This window comes from Python bivittatus, unplaced genomic scaffold (assembly GCF_059951505.1).
Source record: "Python bivittatus isolate LINGU-HERP-01145 unplaced genomic scaffold, Pbiv_v1 ctg000080_np1212, whole genome shotgun sequence".
Classification (NCBI taxonomy): domain Eukaryota; kingdom Metazoa; phylum Chordata; class Lepidosauria; order Squamata; family Pythonidae; genus Python; species Python bivittatus.
In genome coordinates, this window is record NW_028277035.1 from 17550971 (window position 1) to 17570645 (window position 19675).

A 19675-nucleotide genomic window follows, 5' to 3' on the forward strand; every position below is an offset into this window, starting at 1 on the left:
ACTCCAATTTATATTACTCAGTGTTCTGAATACTTGACAAACCTAGAATTTAGTATGCATAATTTAGGAATTACATTTGTTAATTTAACTCTTCTTTTGTGCATCTGAAACAATGTTTATTTTTACATATCAGTACCAGGTATATTTAATAACCTTCCAGTAGCAAACTGTGAAATCCTGGGAGTAGTATAGGGAAAGTGACACAGTAATCATAGGATCATCATTCTCTCCCCCTTACCATCAGAAACAGGACTCTGGAGAAGCTCTCTTTCCTCTCCCTGCCTACCTCCAAGGAAAGGGATTGAGAGCTCTAGGTAAGGCACCATTTGGATGTACCAACCCAGTATTTCAACTGGAGTAAATAAGCCTTTCTTAGCAATTTCAGAGTTAGTTTCCATTAAGATCTGAAATATAATTTAAAGGAGGCTCATAGAAAGTAGATTGAAGAAAATGCTGGTTTTCACCACCACACCCCCCAAAAATCCTTTTCAGAAAATGTATGGTAGAAAAACTAGGAATATATGAAGTCTATACAGTATGGCTATGTAAACATAGGCTGTTCCACATAAATACAAATGATGTGTTCTCCAAATTGTTCACAATGAGGCTAAACATATACTTGTATGTGAGTACTATCCCATTTTACAAGGGACTGGCAAGGTTGAAACAGTTGGCTAAGCACAACTGAATTCTCTTTTTCCCCAGCTCAATGGAATGACAATGAATTCCCCAAACGTTGCATACTATCTTGCTTTTTTAAAAAAACTGGTAGATTCAAAGTATCACATCATTGCAATATCCACACTGATACATTACCTAGTGCTTGGAATATATTTGCAGAAAAGCAACACCTTTTAAAGCTGAAAGGATATACGAATGGCATTCATTTATAATAAGACCAAAATAGATTTAACTAGATTTTCAATGTTTTGCACTTAAAACAATCTTTTAAAAATGTTGAATGCTTAAGAAATTTCAGGAAAGTAACATTAAGTAGTTACATTAAACACATTATGCAGGTGTTTAAATTTATATGACATTAATTATTCTGAATGTTTGGAAACAGAAAACCAGCTGTAATAAGTGAAAACAAAGTATGAACCCTGGAGTGTCTTCTTCAAGGGATAGGTTTATTTTCAAAGGTTACAGGATTAACTAATAGAACAGTGCCTTATACTAAAAGGTCAACTAATTGTTAATGTAACAATTTTTAATTAAGAAGATCAAAAGGAAAGGAATAGCAATTACCTGGGATAAAAGAAAGTCCAGAATTCAGATGTATTTAAATAGTATTTATTATTAAGTATTCATGAAATGGGTTAGATAAGATTCTGTGTAAATGTATGGGTCAGCCAGATAATTTTAGACCTAACCTTCTTTCAAGAATTTTCTTTAGTCAGTAGTGTGTATTATGTTACTGGCTTCAAGAGATAACCAACACTGTAGCATTTTAAGACATGCAAATACTGGTAAAAAGATAGTGGGTTACATGTGGCTTGTTTCAAGGAATGAATGTTTGTTGAAATAAGTGAAAATGGGGGTTTATAACAGCATTTTTTCCTAGTCAACAAAAAATACTTCTGCCTATTTTGTTATATGGAAGTAAATGCTGAGTATCTTATTAGAAACATGTAAGTAAGTTGAATGCAACAGAATGAAATGTTTCCCATTTTCTTCTGTTTTCAGAATTAGCCTCCTAGCAAACAAGCCTGAGCCCCTTTACTTAATTTCTTTTTCATCAGTCTTCTCTTTAAAAAAAAAATCCCTCTTTTGTAGGCAAATGTGACTATGTTGGACCCTGCTTGAATGCCTGCTAAAAGTAGTAGCATCATTTGGTTCCACAAAGCTGCATCTCCTGTCAGATGATGGTCATTATTTAGAATTAAATGTAGGATTGCCTACCCTTCAGTTCCAAGACTAACTATTATCAGACACAGTCAGTGAAGGCATTTAGAAAACTGGTTTCTTTGTTGTAGTCCAAGCATGAATGTACTTGGTTTCTGTGAGGGTGTCCATTATTGTAAGGACTTCTTTAGTGCATGCCTCCCTGATTGCTTTCATCATCTCAGGATCACCCTCAGTATTTTGATCAGAAATGTGAAAGCATATCCTTAAATCTAATTTACAAATTGCCACTCAAAGTGATTCATTGGAAGAATCTGGTCTTCCCTGTCCTTTCCATACATTTTCTTTTTAGGAATGATCCTATCCCATTCATACTCTCTGTTTTACCAGGTTCTGTCCTTTATACCTAAATATTCTAATTCTCCCAAACAGGTTCAGAGATTTCTATCACTGGAATACAAATACCTATCAATCATGTTGTTGTTTTCAAATGTTGTTGGCATGAGCCTTTTTAATGGCTTTTTAATCTCCTTTCTGTCTCCTGATTGTCATGTTCATCAATTAACCTACTTCCAGCACTGGCCCTCTTCCTTATTGTATTTTATGAAACACCTGTACCCTTTCAAACCAGATGCTGCCCAGCACATGCTGGCTTTTCCCCAGGGATCAGTTTAAAAACTTTATCACCATTTTTGATGTTATGTACCAGCAGTCTGGTTCCAAGAGGGGCTGTCTCTGGTGTGGTCCAGCATGTCCACAACTTTCTTCAATGCCTAACAAAACTAAATCATCAACAGTCATCAATGTCTTGTCCACACATTGATCCTCTAATCCCTGCCTATCTACTGCCTATCTACTTGCAAAACTGGTAACATTTCTGAGAAAACTTGTTTGATGATCCCAGAAGGCTTAATTTGGCTTCCAGGACTGGCCAAGTATGTTTTCTAAAGTCATTGGTGTCAACATGGATCACAACTCTTTCCCACCACTCTTTAGCAGTTTGGCCAAGTGACATGTGATGTCTATAAGCATCGCAACAGGAGAAAAGTTATCATGTGACATATACTGCTGTTACTTATCTACCTGTCTGAAATCACACAAGCCAAAAGCTCTCCCTGCTCCTGGAGGAGTTTCCTCAGTACAAGAGGATGTGTGTCCATAACTTAGGGATTGGGGCCCTCCTACAGGAATACCACTCTTATCAAAATGATTATCTCCTTCCCCAAGAAATTCTGCCTCATAGCAAATGAACTGTCATCAAGGGAGTGGGGCAAAGCTATCACATAACAGAAAGTCTCATCTACACACCTTTCTAGTCCTCTTAAGCATCTCTGATTCAGCTACCTTGATTTCAAGAGAATGAACCTTTCTGAGTGCCAGGAGCTCATTGCACTTGGCACAAATCCATGTCTTATGCCCAAAAGCAAATAGTCATAAATTTAACACTCTATGCAATAAATTAGAAAGCAAATTATTGGTTTTGTATTGTAATACTAATTGTTGTTGATATTTTGTCTTCTTCTTTACAAGCTGCTTAATGTAAAATAAACCTGTATGTTTTATTTCATGATGGTGGATATTGTCAACTCTCCCAGGTAAACCAGGCAGGAAACATGACCAGATAAGTTATTACTACTTTACTGATAGGCTACATTAATAGAATCTTAAAAATCTGAATGTACAATTCTCCTGCCACCTGTATTCACCACCTGATCAGTTAGTGTGGGTCCTTTCTAAGTTTCTTTTTCTGCCCATTACTCAGTTGTGGGCTTCTCCCTGTTTTATCTGATCATTCCCTAGGCAGCATCTCTCCCCCTCACCCACATCTTCCTAGGTCATTCTCACATTCTATTACAGATATGTTGGCTTCCTCACACCATTGTTAAACTCACTACCATGCTCAATCTGTAGAGTTGCTTTCTTCTGCTACTAAATTCCCCTATTCCTGTTTACCCTCCTATCTGCTTACTTTGTTTGCAAATTCCCCACTGCCTCTTCTCTTCACAAGGATTGCTGGATGGAGCTGGCTGTCATGTCACTCAGAGTCAAGTAACGTCATCTAGCCAGAAAATTCTTTTGCATTTTTTCACTAAAAGACTCAAAAATATCTTTTATTCCCCATGTATAATCATTGTGTACTATGAGTTATGTGTACAAGGTATGATAAATGCTGCTTCTATGCTGTAGAAGAAAAGACTATGAATTTTGAAGGACTCCTCAAAAAGAGAAGGAAGCTAGATTAAAAGTCACTAGATGCAATAAAAGTTCAAGTGGGTGGGCTAGGATTTTGCTGTTGTTGTTGTTGCTATTATTATTTCTCTTAAAGTAGAATCCAGAAACTGTACAGACTAAGTGTCTAGTGAAAATCTAGTGCAAAGTTGACTGAAGAAGTAAATCTACTTTTTGAATGTCTACAAAGAAAAAAAAATCATCTGAGAAATTCAGAATCAAAAGCATCAAAGACAGTGATGCAGCTGCTTTCATCTTCTGCACACTCATACTTCAAAGTAAAGCAAAATGCTTGCCCTTCCTTCTCTACCCCCACCCCCAAGGGAAAACAAGCTCAGCGTAGAAGATATAAGTCTATATCTCTGCTTTGAAAGAACACCCATATAAATTTATTTATAATTCTTCAGTGGAAAAAAATATGGCATAGAAACTGAAATGGTACATTGAACTGGTATAGTGCATTACAATTTCATTTATATCTGGTAATCACAAGAGACTTCCTATGGCTTTTTGTATATCCAACAGTTTTTTGGTCATTGTCAGTGACTGCAGTCACATGAAAGAATAAGCCTGGAGCACAGAGCAGGTTTGTGGAAAGCAGACAACATTCCGCAGAACAGTCAATCCCATTTTGTGCCTCTGCACCAGCATGGCTGCTTTTTTTAAAAAAAGTCATTGTCTAAGCTTGGGTTTCTCCTTACAAGTTAGGATTGCAATTCAAGATACACTGTTGCTTGGAAGCAACAAGATAGCATCCCCAGTTCAGGCAATACATTATGTAAACTCTTCTTGGTAGTAGAAGTAGAGCAGGAGCAAATAGTTGTTCAACCTTCACAAATAATTAGAAGGCCAGGTTTCTCTAAAATCTGGCTGTGCAAGTGCATTTTATATACCCAGTGCACATGTCCAATGTTAAATTCACTATGAAGCATTCTCATAGTAAAAATAATACTTAGTTTTCTCTGAAACAAACTTATATTTTACAGAACTATTGCAATGGAGAGATAATAGCTTGAGGTAGAATGTATGTCTCACAATCTGTGGAAGGAAGGAAGGAAGGAAGGAAGGAAGGAAGGAAGGAAGGAAGGAAGGAAGGAAGGAAGGAAGGAAGGAAGGAAGGAAGGAAGGAGCAGATGAGTTCATAGTAAAGTGGTTGCATGTTTCCCAATCTCCCACAGGTTTCTGCTCAGGTTCTGAAAAGACTGTTAGGTTAGCAGCTTTATGCAACATCTTCTTATCTATACAATGTAAAATATCATGTTCTTATTTGGCTTAAAGAACTTCCAAGCCATGCAAAAGATGCCCAGTGGGATTTAATTAGGTGTGACTCATTATCAACAGCCATTTGTATAGATTTTTTTTTAATGCCAATGCAGCTTTACCCTTTGAATTTTATTTGTATTATTATTGTTGGTCACACAGTCACCAAGATGTTTAGACTGGATTTGGCATTTTTATCCACCCATCAAGTCCTTCCCAAGGACCTGGAATAGGCAGATGTTGTTTGATGGTGTTAAAGGTATCATCGCAGGATGTAAGCTGTTCCAAATAAAGCTGCCTTTTGTAATTGACTGGTGATGATTTTGTCAGTGCTGATGGTCTTCAAGTGGTGCTCCAGATATTTTGGGATTGCACCCAAGGCACCTATTACTGTTGGTACTATCTTTGCTTTCTTTTGCCATATTTGTTCTACTTCTATTTGCAGGTCTTTGTATTTTATGATTTTCTCCATTTTTTTCACTTCTATTCTGCTGTCTCCAGGTATTGCAAAGTCCACTATCAAGACTTTTTTTTTTCTCTTTCTCAACAACAGTGGTTAAGTCTGGTGTGTTGTGTGGCAGGCATTTGTTCTTAAGGCTTGTGCAGCCAGAATTAGCCCCTCTGTCTCTTTGTTCAATGTTCTTGCTGTTAGCAATTGCCAGGTCTTGTTGTTATCTATTTTCCCTCAAGTTTTGTTTTTGTTTTGTTTTTTGTATACCAGCCATGTAAGACTTTGTCTTGCCATGTCTCTTTTCTATTCTTCATTTGGTCTTTCTTGTAGGCCAGTTTTCTCTCTTCCGTATTCAGTAAGCCTTCATGGTGTACTAGCTTCAGTGCATCTTCTTCACTATCATGATGTATTGACTACTAACCTTATTCCTGACTTCAATCTGCTTGATGTCGTCAGCTTGAAGGATGCCCAGGTATTTGTAGTGATCTTCTTCATCCAGACACTTGATGTTATTTCCATTGGGTATCTTGATTCCTTTAGTTTTCACTATTTTCCCCTGTTGATGGTAAGGGTGGCACATTTGTCCAGTCCAAACTCCATTGCAATATCTTGGCTGTATATTCAGAGAGTGTTGAGCAGCGATTGTATTTCAGATGGTGTTTTTCCATACAACTTCAGATCATCCATGTAAATGGAGGAGGGATAGCTGGGCAGATGTTATTGATGTTTGATAAGCATTATTATTATTATTATTATTATTATTATTATTATTATTATTATAGTATTAAACATCATTTTCTGGGAGGTCTATGAACATTGTGCTCAGGCCATTTAGTAATGTAAAATAGATGAAACCCTTTTAGGGTTTTGTGACTGGCACAAAGGCTCTTATTGTGAAAAGCTAATCTCTTGAAAATGTTATACTATTGACAATGGTGCTTGCAATAATTAAGAAATTTAAATGAGTCAGTCATCAAGCTGCAACAATTGTGTATCATGGTTTCATATGAAATAATGTTTTCAAATATTAAATGTTCATATTGTAGGATGAAAAGGCGCTTTGTGTCTTAAGGCAGGCTTATCTTCTAGTGGAATTAGCTCCAAACAATATGCAGGGAAGCTGATGTCTGACTCCTCATTATTGACTTTAATAATAAACAAGGCTCTCATTCCCTCATGGTTGAGCCCAAGGCACCACATCAACCTTTGCATTGTCTCCAAAGCCATGGTGTCGCACTTGACTCTGAGTTTCAAATGACAGAGTAGTCCAAGCAAAATCAATTTCATTTTCTCTGTGATTTTTTTTCCAAAAAAACCAGGGGATGGTATATAATACTAATAGGGGTATTATGAATAATTTTATCTACCAGTGCATGTGACAGAGTAATTCTATTTTAAAGAATTTAAAATATTCAGTGCATCTATACTTTTGTTTCATAAAAATGAAACATTCCTTACTTAAATATTATCGCATTATCCCTGTCACTGATTAACCTCACTATTTAAACTTATATTTGGTTATCTCATAACTTAAGACAAAATGCCCAGTGTAAGCTATTTATTTAAATTGTACTACAGATATGTAAGTTGTGATTCATTTTACAATACCACTGGACATACAAACCTTATGTACAGTAATTAAAATTGAAGAATCAACAGCTACACATATGGGTATGTATATGATAATTTATAGAAACAAATGAATTATTCTTTTCCCTTTTTTTTTCCTTTTTGCTGTTAGCTCCTTAAACTAATATAAACTTGGTAACTGAAAGACTAGACAAATGTCATATTTCTTCTGCAAAAGGATGCTAAATGGATCCTGAATGTATATCTGATACACACACACATATACATATATACACACACACATACACACACACCTACCTTATATACAGATGTGTTCTATGTGAGCTATTTCACAGTTTTTCACTAATGAAAATAGCCGTACTATGACTGATCTATGCTGCTCCCTAATCTTCCTGATAAATGGAGCATAAAGAAACACTATTTGTTTGTTTGTTTGTTTGTTTGTTTGTTTAACACCATCTTTATCATTTGAGGCAAGGGTGTTGAACTAAAATAGGACTTCTTTGTTATCCTTGATGAGCCTCCACATTTAGGAGATAGGAAGCTATACATGATATTCAAGTGATTCTTTAAGAACCTTTTGAAATTCCTATAACACAAGAGATTTATAAGTGGCTCCTGTGACATAAGACACTCAATAATTAAATCATAGAATACTGTGATTTTCCTCCATAATTCCATCAATCCTGGTTGAAGTGATAATTAAGAACTTCTTGTCTGATCTGCTTTGTCAGTTTGATTTTTTAAAATTTTATTTTATATTATTAGTAATAGTCGTCGTCATCATCGTAGTATGATATATTGCTTCAGTCATCTTAGAAATTGCTAAGAGTAAATTGGGACCCCATTAGCATAGCAGTGGCTTACTACCCATCCTTTTTGTTAGGAACAGTCTTAATGATATGTGGATCTCTCTTTAATAGTACCAGCTGCTCAAAGATTTGGTTTATTTGTTTCAAGAGCTTTCAAGTGCTTTGTATGGGATAGTCATTCCCCTGCAAGTTGTGATATAACTACATCTTCCAGCTGAAAGAAAAGGCTGTTCATATGTACTAGATGGCAGAGTGAAGATGTATATCTTGATAGCTAAGTAGTATTTTTTTCTTTGAAGATCAAATATATGATGGTAAATCTATTATCCCCGCTATATGCACATGGAACTTGCCCACCTGAAATATGCCTGTTTGGAAATAAAAGAAATATTAAGTTCCCAGTTCTCCAACAACAACAAAAAAATAATTTTAAAAAATGGAGAAGTAGAAAATGCGGGGAAAAAATGCAAAGACTAATTGGTTTATTGTAGCATGATTGGATCTGGTTTTTTTTTTTTCCTGTTCATAATATTTTCCCAAAAATTATTATCCAATATTTAACATTCCAGTTCAGGTGTTAAAACTTTATTTACCCTCTCTGAAATTACATTACAACAGAATTATCCATAACAAATGGTTATGTCCATCTTTATTATTTTGAAAGGCCTTTTCTTAATAGTTATAATTTGCTTTGTTGCCATCAAAATCCATAGTTCATTTATAAGAATCTTAATTGTGAAATAGTTCCCCTTGGAATTCAGTGTTGGGATTATATTTAAGGAACAGAAATCTTTCCAATTGTTGATATATTAAGAAATCTATTAATTTGATAAACAGAGATATTTGGAATATCTCTGTTTATCACATTATAATATAAATTTTGAATCTTGCTGCCCCTCCCCTCCAATTCCATAAAAGGGTACGAAATGGGACAAGGAGGGAAGCTGAAGCTGGAAACTGATAATACAGAGAAAAAAGGAACTGTAGTTCACTAATGGGAATGGCTTCTGCTTGCTCAATAACACCATAGGATCCAATAACTAGTCTTCAAAAATGTGGGTTTTATAGAACTCTACAGACTACAAAAACATTAAATTACTAAACCAGTTTAGCTTCAAGCAAGCAATAAATATTACAACAACTAAGGCAAAGTATTACAGGGCCAGTACACATACACGGAAAGAGACACACACACACACACACACAAACAAGCAGGCAAAGCAGGTAACAAGACCTGAGTAGGAAAGTTGAAGAAAGAGCCAGAGGGACTAATTCTGGCTGCACAAGACCAAACTTTAAGAACAAATGTATACAAAGCCAAAACTGAGAAGACAGCAACAGACAGCAAAGGACGCCTCTACAAAGAACCTGAAAATCAGTGGACCACCTAGTGAGCTGCTGCAAGATCTCACAGAGTGACTACACACAACAGCATGACAAAGTACCAACAATGGTGCATTGGAATATCTGCAGGAAATATCATTTGCCTGCAAGCAAGAACTGGTGGGACCACAAAACAGACAAAGTAATAGAAAATAAAGAAGCTAAAGTACTCTGGGATTTTAGAATTCAAACAGAGAAGCACCTGCCACACAACACCCCAGACCTAACAATTGTTGATAAGAAAGACAAAAAAGTCTGGAGATTGCAATGCCTGGAGACAGCAGAATAGAAGTGAAAGAACTGGAGAAAATCCACCAAATATAAAGACCTGCAAATAGAAGTAGAACAATTATGGCAAAAGAAAGCAAAGATAGTACCAATAGAATAGGTGCCTTGGGTGCAATCCCAAAACATCTGGAGCACCACTTGAAGACCATTGGCATTGACAAAATCACCATCAGCCAATTGCAAAAGGCAGCTTTACCTGGAACAGCTTACATCCTGTGAAGACACCTTTAGCACCATCAAACAACAACCTCTGCCTATTCCAGGTTCTTGGGAAGGACTTGATGGGTGGATAAAAATGCCAAATCCAGTCTAAACATCTGCCTGACTGTGCAACCAACAATAATAATGTTATTTCAGTCATTTCTGCTATTCATAAGATCTGCAACCATGGCATGTGAGGGTTTGGGGGGGGGGAATCTGGTAATTGCTTATTAAGTAGCATAAAAATAAGATACTGTATGATGAGATGAGTCCATTGATTAAAATTATTAAGCAGAATGGACTAACTGCTGGACTGGACCTGAAAAGCCTGAGCAAATTCCATATATTGGGCACATATAAGAAAGTACACAGCAGCATTTCCTTTTAAAATTATAGTATATGAAGTAGATGCCAACAGGATATAAACGGTATAGCTCAGAGTTACAGTACAAAGCTTGAACCCCAACATGATCTCTGAGAGATCACTGTTAAGAGCCTCAGGGAAAAGGCAACCAATCCAAGCTGCAGAATGACTCTGACTCCAATTCAAATACAGATCAAAGTGAAGATGTTATGTATTCTCTCAGAGTATTCCAGCCTGTCCCTGAAAGCAACTCAATCCCTCCACGTTCCCTCCACGCATACCAACTACAACAAGAAAATCCTAGATTCATATATTCCTGCTGGCATAAGATGGGGAAAAAAAAAACCTTATTTGAGTAAAGCTCATTTGATTCAGTATTAAATTATTCTGAAATTATACAAAAAGGTGTCTTAGAGAACCTCTCATGTCTAAAAAATAATTGGTGGCTTCTGATGCTGGCCATTTTCTTCAGAAAATGTCCCTGATATACAAAACTTCCACAGCAACATATCAGCAAGAACTATGCAATCTGATGAAATGACTTACCAGACCACATCTACATGGAAATTACCCAGGAGCCTCAATCAGGTATAAAATACACAAAATATACAAAACAGGCAATCTGGGTTGTCCTGGTCTTTCAAGCACTGGAACCTTTGCAACGAGAACATCAGGTTTCATGAGTTCTGTACTCAGACATTATGCACCAAAAAACCCAATTATATCTGAGACATATCACACTCCCTAAGAAAACTGAAATCTATTGGCAAACCCCTTAACCACACCATTTTAGTTAAGATGATAATTGAGACACTATACATCAACATCCTCCACAAACATGGACTTCCAGCTGTCAGGAACATTATCAGGAATGTCAACACACCTTGCTACTAGATGTTGTGATTTTGTATAGGCAAAGGATATAAACCTGCAAATCAGTGGCACAGTATGGGCACACACATGATTTCATAATATGTCAATACCTTCATGGCTGACCAAGAAGAATATTTTCTTAACTGTTATCCCCTGGAATCCCTCCTTTACTTGAGATTCAGTTATCACATTTTCATCATCTGAAACCTTGGAAAAGAATTCCTCATCAAAGTCCATAAAAAAATCAACAATTTCTATCCCACCATCAATCTAAGCATTGGACCTATATACAGAACAAATTCATTTCCTTGATATCATGGTAAAACTAAACAATGCACATAAATGTTATGTTATATAGGAAACCTACAGATCCCTATTAATATCTACATGCTTCCATAAAGAACACCAAATCTATCATCTATAGCCAGGAGCTACATTTCAATCACATTTGTTCTGACCCACTAGAGCTGTTCAAATTATGGAATTAAACCAGACATCATGGGACCAAACTACCTATTCAGTGAGATTGATACATATATTAATAGAACCAGATCAATTCCCAGGGAGGATTAATTAAAGGACAGACCAGAAAATAAAAATCAGAATACCATTGGTTATCATGTATGGCTCAAGCTACTCAAACATATTATTTATAAGCTACAGCCCATACCAAAATTGAACTTTTTCAGCCACTTGATGGAAGACCCATACTTGCATGCAGACAACTATCCAACCTGAACTGGATGCTCACAAGCAACAAAAAATAACAGGACAATGTTACAAATATGGGAGCCACACCCTGCAACAAGCCCAGATGTCTACTTGGTCCCCACACTTACACCAACAGCTCATCAAGGCCCCAACAACTTCACATACAAGGTTAGAGGTACCTCACATGTTCTTCCTCTAGTGTGATCTATGCCATCATCTGCCAGCAATGCCTTTTTTGATTCTATGTAGAACTAACAAGCCAGACTTCGTATAAAATAATTAACAGAAACAAATTTAGCATCAGGACTCAAAACAAGGATAAAGTAAAAGCAGAGCATTTTAACCTACCAGGACATTCCATTACAGATCTCAGAGTAACACTTTTGAAACAAAAGGACTATACCAACAAAATTGAGCATGAGACAGCTGAACTTAGAAATATCAATAGGTGTCCGACTATCTCAGAACATCTGAACAAACACAATGGCTTTTTAACACATTACAATTGTTAATCAATATAGTACTTGTAATCTGTTCCGCTTGAACCTTCATCTGCATAACCACCATCATCTCCTCTCATTTTTCCTACTCCCTCATCCCATGTATTTAAATCTACATCAGTTAACCCGCTCCATGCATCTGATGGAGTGAACTGCACCACACAAACCTTATCCCTTATAATAAAATGTGCTAGTCTTAAAAAGGTACTCCCAGGCTCTTTCTGATTTTTGGCTATCATACACTAACATGGCTTTCCTCCTACAATGCAGTGAGTTGAAAAAAATGGAAGGTGCCATAAAAAAAAAATGATGCTACAATATTTTATGGTGCCTAGCATTCTTTCCCTGCTGCTATACATGCTGGTCTTACTGGTCAGCTACGACTTTCATTTTGCCTGATAAATGTTTAAAGGAAAAAAATGAATTTGTAAAACAGGGGAAAATCAATGGCAGGGAAGCTGGGCCTCACAGAAATGGATGCCTTACATTGTGTTGGATTGGTTTGGACATCAAATAAGTTGAAATTAAGGGAAGGACTGTCCCATCTCAGGCATAAAGAGCAAATGTAAGTACACAAAAGGAAAAAAAATATATTTTGAAGTTGAATCCTTTTAACAAAATAAACATGTTCAAGTTGACTTAACTTAACTCATGATGACTTGTGGACCTGTTCATATAGTTTTTGTGGCAATAATATGAAACTGGTCTGCCATTACTTTGTTCCAACTTGATTTTTGGCTTCCCAGCTTAGCCAGGATTCCTAGACTTCATTGCTGCCCCATCCAAGTACTAGCCAGGGTTGAACCAGCTTAGTTTCTGAAACAGCCAAGATCAGCTTAGTACTTCCACTAGGAGAGCTTAAGCCAAATATATGTCGCCAAAATACATAACACCTAAGTTTCTATGTGATAGTGTACGGCTTAGACACAAACCTCCATATGAGTCAGAACAGATTTTTTTTCCCAGAAACTTATCAAAAATCAATGCTCCCTGTTTTTGGTGACCATTGAAATTCATAACAGCATTTTGGGTTAAGTCTTTAACTAGCAAAGAATGTTGTGGCATCTGATTTCATATTCTACATATTCATATTTTGTTCAGAAGCATTACATATTTAAAATCAGAATTTGGAAGCCAGAGTCCTAAGAAGAAAACACTGGAAAAATCTATATGATTAGTTATGAGTCAAGGTAAACTGCAGAATAATAAAACATCACTTGAAATTTGCATTAGAGAAAATGAATTAGCAAAATCCAACAATAAACAAATGGAAAGCAGTCAATGGAATATTTGTTTTTGTCTTGGTGTAAAGCAATATAGGGTTTATTGGTCAAAAACAGCAGTTTAATTATATCCAGAAACCTACTGGTAACTGATGTAGGATCCAGATGTGATCAAAGATGTGATGTGCTCTTGGATGGTAACTCCCACCAGTAACTAGGTTGCTGGCTTTTGTACCAGTTGCAGTTTCCTGGTAATGTTTAAAGGCATGTAGAGCATATTATAATAGTCTTGTTGAGAAGTGATAAGGGCATGAGTTACCATTTCAAGATCCTTACTATCCAATAGGATGGTGTGTCAGTTGAAGCTCTACAAGTTTGTTTGCAATCTAAAAATCAGTGGAAAAAATTCCCCTTGTCAAATTTCACTGGAAAACCTTTTTAAAACAGTGTTTTCTTATCTAAAAGTTGGAAAAGGGTGACAAAATATATTAGGGATAGCATGTATTAAGATTTATTGATAACCTTATATAAAATTAAATTCTAGAAATGCTTTGAATGTGATCTGTGTGCCTTTTAAATAGCAGCTTTTAAAATATGCTCTACTTGATGACTAAATGTTTGTGTGGAATTGTTAATTTACAGTATATCCTGTTGTAGATGTTGTTTGTTCTGAACCCACCTACATTTTTGTTTGTACCCTAGGCATATTTCTATGGCCTTGCCCTTTTGGAATAAAAGCACCCATTCATAAAGAAAGATAGTACACAAAGCAGTAGAGATTGTTTCTTCCTTTTAATTTTATATATATTTCTTTATCACTGGTTCCCAACCTTTGATTTTCTTCTACTACTTACACAATCTATTGTGCAGTGATATGAATGATTAGTACTCTCTTTAAAACACATGGGGAAAGTTAAATTTCCAACTGCACTTCAATATATTTTTTCTTTTTTAAACTTTTGTATATGTGTCATACACAGTGCAAAACTAGCATGTTGTTCACAAATAGTTCAGGAAATGGTCTTCTGTACAACACTATCAATAACCTGCCGTATAAATACAGATGTGGAGATTTTTAAAGCAGAGAAGGAAATAAATTAATTCACAAGGTAGGTGCCACTGATGGTTTCAGTATGAATGACAATATGCCAAACCTCCTGCCTTTCACTTGATAAAGGTAAGCGAACAACTAAAAAAAAAAATATCTCCCATTTCTTAATATTCCAGTGCTGCTGCATGAAAAGCCCCCCCACCCCAGTTCTAAAAGGTCATGTAGATACAACATTGCATATTAAGACATCTTTTCTCTTAAGAAGTTCCACTCAAGCAATACAAACCAGTAGCAAAAATTGGAATTTTGAAAAGATGGCATGTAATTCAACTACCTTTGGGTAGATCTAAGCTTAGCCCCTTTTTTCCCCAGATAGAAATAATATGCTCTTATTCTAGCCACTTTGAAACCATCCATGTCTTCAAAACCAATTCAATTTTTCCCCCTCTGTGGGCGCAAGTGGTTTCCTTCAACAGATATGAAAATAGTATTTGAACAGAACATTTGTGGGAAGTGTATTAATTGTCCTCTAGTTACATTACATGGAAAAGATTATTTGGTTATCATTTACAAATGCTCATAAAAGCAGCTTAAGAGGCAGAAAATGATTTTTCCCCAGAGAAAGGAGGCAGTGGCATTTTCCACTAGCTCCTTCTGCAGCCTTCTCCACCAGCACACTGATTACCCTGTAGGTTTTTCCAATTTTCCAGAATAAAGATCAGATATTGAAGGCAGAGGGGGAATCAGCATGGGTGTCTATGTGTGATGGCGCCATGCAAATACTGAAAATTATAATTTATCATTTATGTCATGATGTCATCACACACATGATGTCAGTGTGCCTTCTACTGAGTGTCAGTGGAAATCAGTAAATATTCCCCCTTATGTGGGACCATCTGCTGTAGTCCAGCCCACACTACTCTGGATGCTACCCATAGATTTTACATTGGTTTTACATGACAAGATAGTGAATGTGTCCCTTTACTCTCAAACTGCTTCTGATTCCAATCACATAATACTACAAAATGCAAAAATAAGATATATGCGGTTACTTGATCAATTGTTTCTACCTCTCCCATCTGGTTCAACAGGAAGGGCATGCTCTGAGTCCCATCTGCTATGGAGTGTTGCTTAGTGGAGGCCAGGAGGAGAGCCTTTTCTGCCATGGCACCTGCCCTCTGGAATATCATTCTTCTGGAGATTAGATTAGCCCCAACCCTGTTGGCCTTCCCAAGTATCTAAGTTCCAGTCTGTATTTTAGAATTAGAGGTGCAAATCTGGCTATCTCATTTAGGAATTCACAATGTTTGGATTTTTAAAGAATCTGTAACCTTCCACTCAAGCCAATCTGGCACATCTTGTAAACACATTGCTGGTATTTCCTGTGTAATCTTCTAAGAGTAGTGATGGATGGTGTCACAATGAAGTAGCTTCTGTATTGTAAGAACTGTCTTATCATCTGAACCAAATGTGAAGGCTTAATACTACAGAGGATGCATTTAATGTAATGGTAGCAACTTAAATTGTTCCATGAACACAATGCTTTTCTTTGTATCCAGTTCACCTTAATTGGCTTTAATGCCTCTTTTCCTGCCAAAACCTTTGGTATGCAAAATTAATTCCCTTAACATTGAATAGATATAGTAGGATGATGCATAAAACAAAATTAGCAGCTGATCAAGGCTACTTCAGACTGCCACCCTTCCCATTAATGAATTGATTTGATGAGAGCACAATGCTTGGTCTGATATATTATGATAGAATAGTCCTGACAGAAAATAAAACTAAAGAAAACTAGAACTTGATCTAAGATACATCAGCCTGCCACCTTCTTCATTAGCATTTTAATTTGATGTGAACTGTGTGGTGTCTTCATTTCAGCTTTTGTTTAGCTTTTCTCATTTAAAAAAAAAAAAAAATCAGCTTTCCCCATCAGGGTATTGCTTGGTTAGCTGTAAATTATCCCTTGTATCCATTGCCTGCCAAAGCTGTTTTTCCTGAAACTTGCTTTGCGGAGTGATTCAGAATTGGGTCTGGGTGTGACAAATGGCAGGTACTCACAGGCAGATAAAGTATGATGGTTCTAAAGAAGGAAGAGAATATTTTTTGAAGATGGTTGTATTCTTTGTGTATTTGTCAGTGAAGCTGTATTATAAACAATAGAAACTTCAATATCAATGGAGTGGTGGTGCATAAGGAATAAATATTGTTTGTTCATCATTGAAAGGCTCTTAAGTTAAAATTCCAGAAGAGTAATAAGGTCACCTCCTAAGACAGATTCCTGTTGCCCAGGATAATGTCTAGGGCAACAGAGGGATTCCTTCATAATAATTACCCAGTTAGTACCAAAGGATAGCCTCAGTCAACTGCTGAACCCTACAGATGTTCTATGGAGATCTGGATGCCTGTGAAGGCACTTCTGCCTCCACTTCATGAGATGGTTCCGTATTTGGAAGTTGCACCATTTCAGGGTCATGGACTAAGTCTACTACAGCAGGGCTTCTCAAAGTTTACACTCCCACACCCTCCTAAAATGCAAAATGAATTGGTGTAACTTCATTAATAGATAAAGCTAAATAATATATAATTAAATACTAAATAATCCTCCTGTGATTGGTGGATGGGTTTGACAGAAAGTTAGACCCATAAATTTAGCCCTTTCAAAACTAGCTCTGGGCTTTACTCCCCAACCCCACTGAGGGCTGTCAAAGCAAAGCAAGTACATGTCTTAAAGTATGATCAGCTGTAAAATAATTATGAAGCCCCTATAATAGGATATGACCCTCCTGTGGGTCACCAACAGAGTTTCAGATAACATCTGAGAATAGGGAATATAATAACTTTTTCAACTTGATGGTCTCTGATGTGCTGCCCTGGTCATCATCCTCATTAAGAATTGTTGGACTGGGAGTCCAAAAGAGAGGACCACATTGGGGCAGAAGGAACTATGCACAATGTTTGGATTTTTAAAGAATCTGTAACTATGATAGCACTTCAAAATAGTTTTAAATAAATTCATAACCCAGAAGTACCCTTATAATTCCCAGAAGCAATTGTTTTGTTTTATGGCCAAAAGCCATCAATAAAACTTTTTTTTCAAAACTCAGGGACTTTCCAGCTTAAGAGAAGAGCCATATTCAGAGACAGAGATCAAGAAGAACCTAACATAGTTATTTGGAGTTGGTGGCAGCTAAATCTAATAATAATAAAAAAAAGACAAAACAAGGCTGGTCCACAGTGCCAATATCAAGAGAGATGCCAAGTTGAGGTTGGAATGTTCAGACAGTCCAGGAATATGGGTTTATGGCAATTTAGGGGAGGGGCAACTAAATATAAAGTTTAAGCAGTCAGTTGTAAGATCAAGATAGCCCCTGTATATGTGAAGCATCCCCATGTTGACACAGACAACAGCAATTTATGAGTCTATAGAGGAAATTCTGGTCCTGCAAAATGGGTACTGTATCTCTTAGCCCATATTTTTAAATGTCTTTCTTTTTTCCTTGAGACCCAAAATTGCCCATCGGGATCAACTACAGTATTTTCTACAGTGCTGCTGCTTGAATTTGCTCCCTCCTCCATAGCAGACCCATCTTGACTCTCATTTGGAGGAGTAATTCTCCAAGAGATGCATGCCAATCATGAGAAAAGCTATTCAGTTTGATTTCTTGTCTCAGTTCTACAACTATCAGCATGCCTTATTTTTAAAAGAAGTCTATATAGATATTATATAGTCTATATAGACTTTTATGCATGTCTTCTCATATGCACATTTTCCTTCAAGTACATTTTCTTGCATGCACGGGACAATCTCTAGCTGTCTTTGTCTGGTTCAAAGGCCAAGAAGGACTAGGCCTGGATTGTATTGGGATAAGGGACTAACAGAGTGCCTGGAGAGTTCCTACAATTGTAGAAGAAAACAAAGGGGGGAAAATGGGGGTGGGGGGGGGGAAGGAAAAGGAAAATTGCAGAGGAATGCCATAAGAAACCATTTCCATCCTATTTCCAAGAAAAATAAAGTTGCCAGGAGCTGAGTATCACTCAAAGGAGACTTTTCTTAATAACTGTTCTAATATGACTGTGAGGGTTTCTTGTTTTGAATTTGTTTGTTTTTGAGAAGTGGTACAGTCCACCAACAAAGAGACTCTTACCATCTCTGTATTTCCAGGGACGCTTTTATTGTACAAAAAGATTAACAAACTTACTTATTTCCTAATCTCTAATTTAACATTTATAACTAACTTAATGCTTTAAAGTAGACTGATGCTATATTATACTAATATCTATGTCTATGCCTGTGTATTCATCTAATTCCTAAACAGTACTATTAACAATACTGTTCTTCTTTGTTGCCTGAGTAGACAAAGTCTTTAGTCACCATCGACCCACCTTCAAGTTGGTTGGCTTTTGTTGCCGTCAGCTGCTGTTGTGACCTGATTCTGAAGAGTTGGTTTTGCAGTTTCTCAGGCTGTGCTGTGGGTGAGGATGAAAAAAAAAAGGGGGGGGGGCTTTACCAGCTGCCGCCTGGCTGGCTGGTCTCTCAGTATTGCCGCTGGAGTGCTACAGGTAGTCCTCGACTTATGATCACAATAGGGACCAGAAAATTCATTGTTAAGTGGTGTAGTCATTAAGTGAATCATGCCTTTTTAGCACCATTGTACAGTAATACAATTCACGAATGCTTCTGTTCACAAACAATTCGGTTCATGAACAGCACTGTTCGCAAAATTTTGCTTCTGTTCACAAACTCTGCATCGGGTGACGAACATGACCTGCGGCCATCTTCCCTGCTCTGACACGTGGTCGTGGCTTCCTGTAGGCGAGGGGGACTCTCCCTCCAAACAATAACTGCCTCCCCACCCGCCTTCCTGTCCTCCATGCCAGAAGTCGCCTCAAG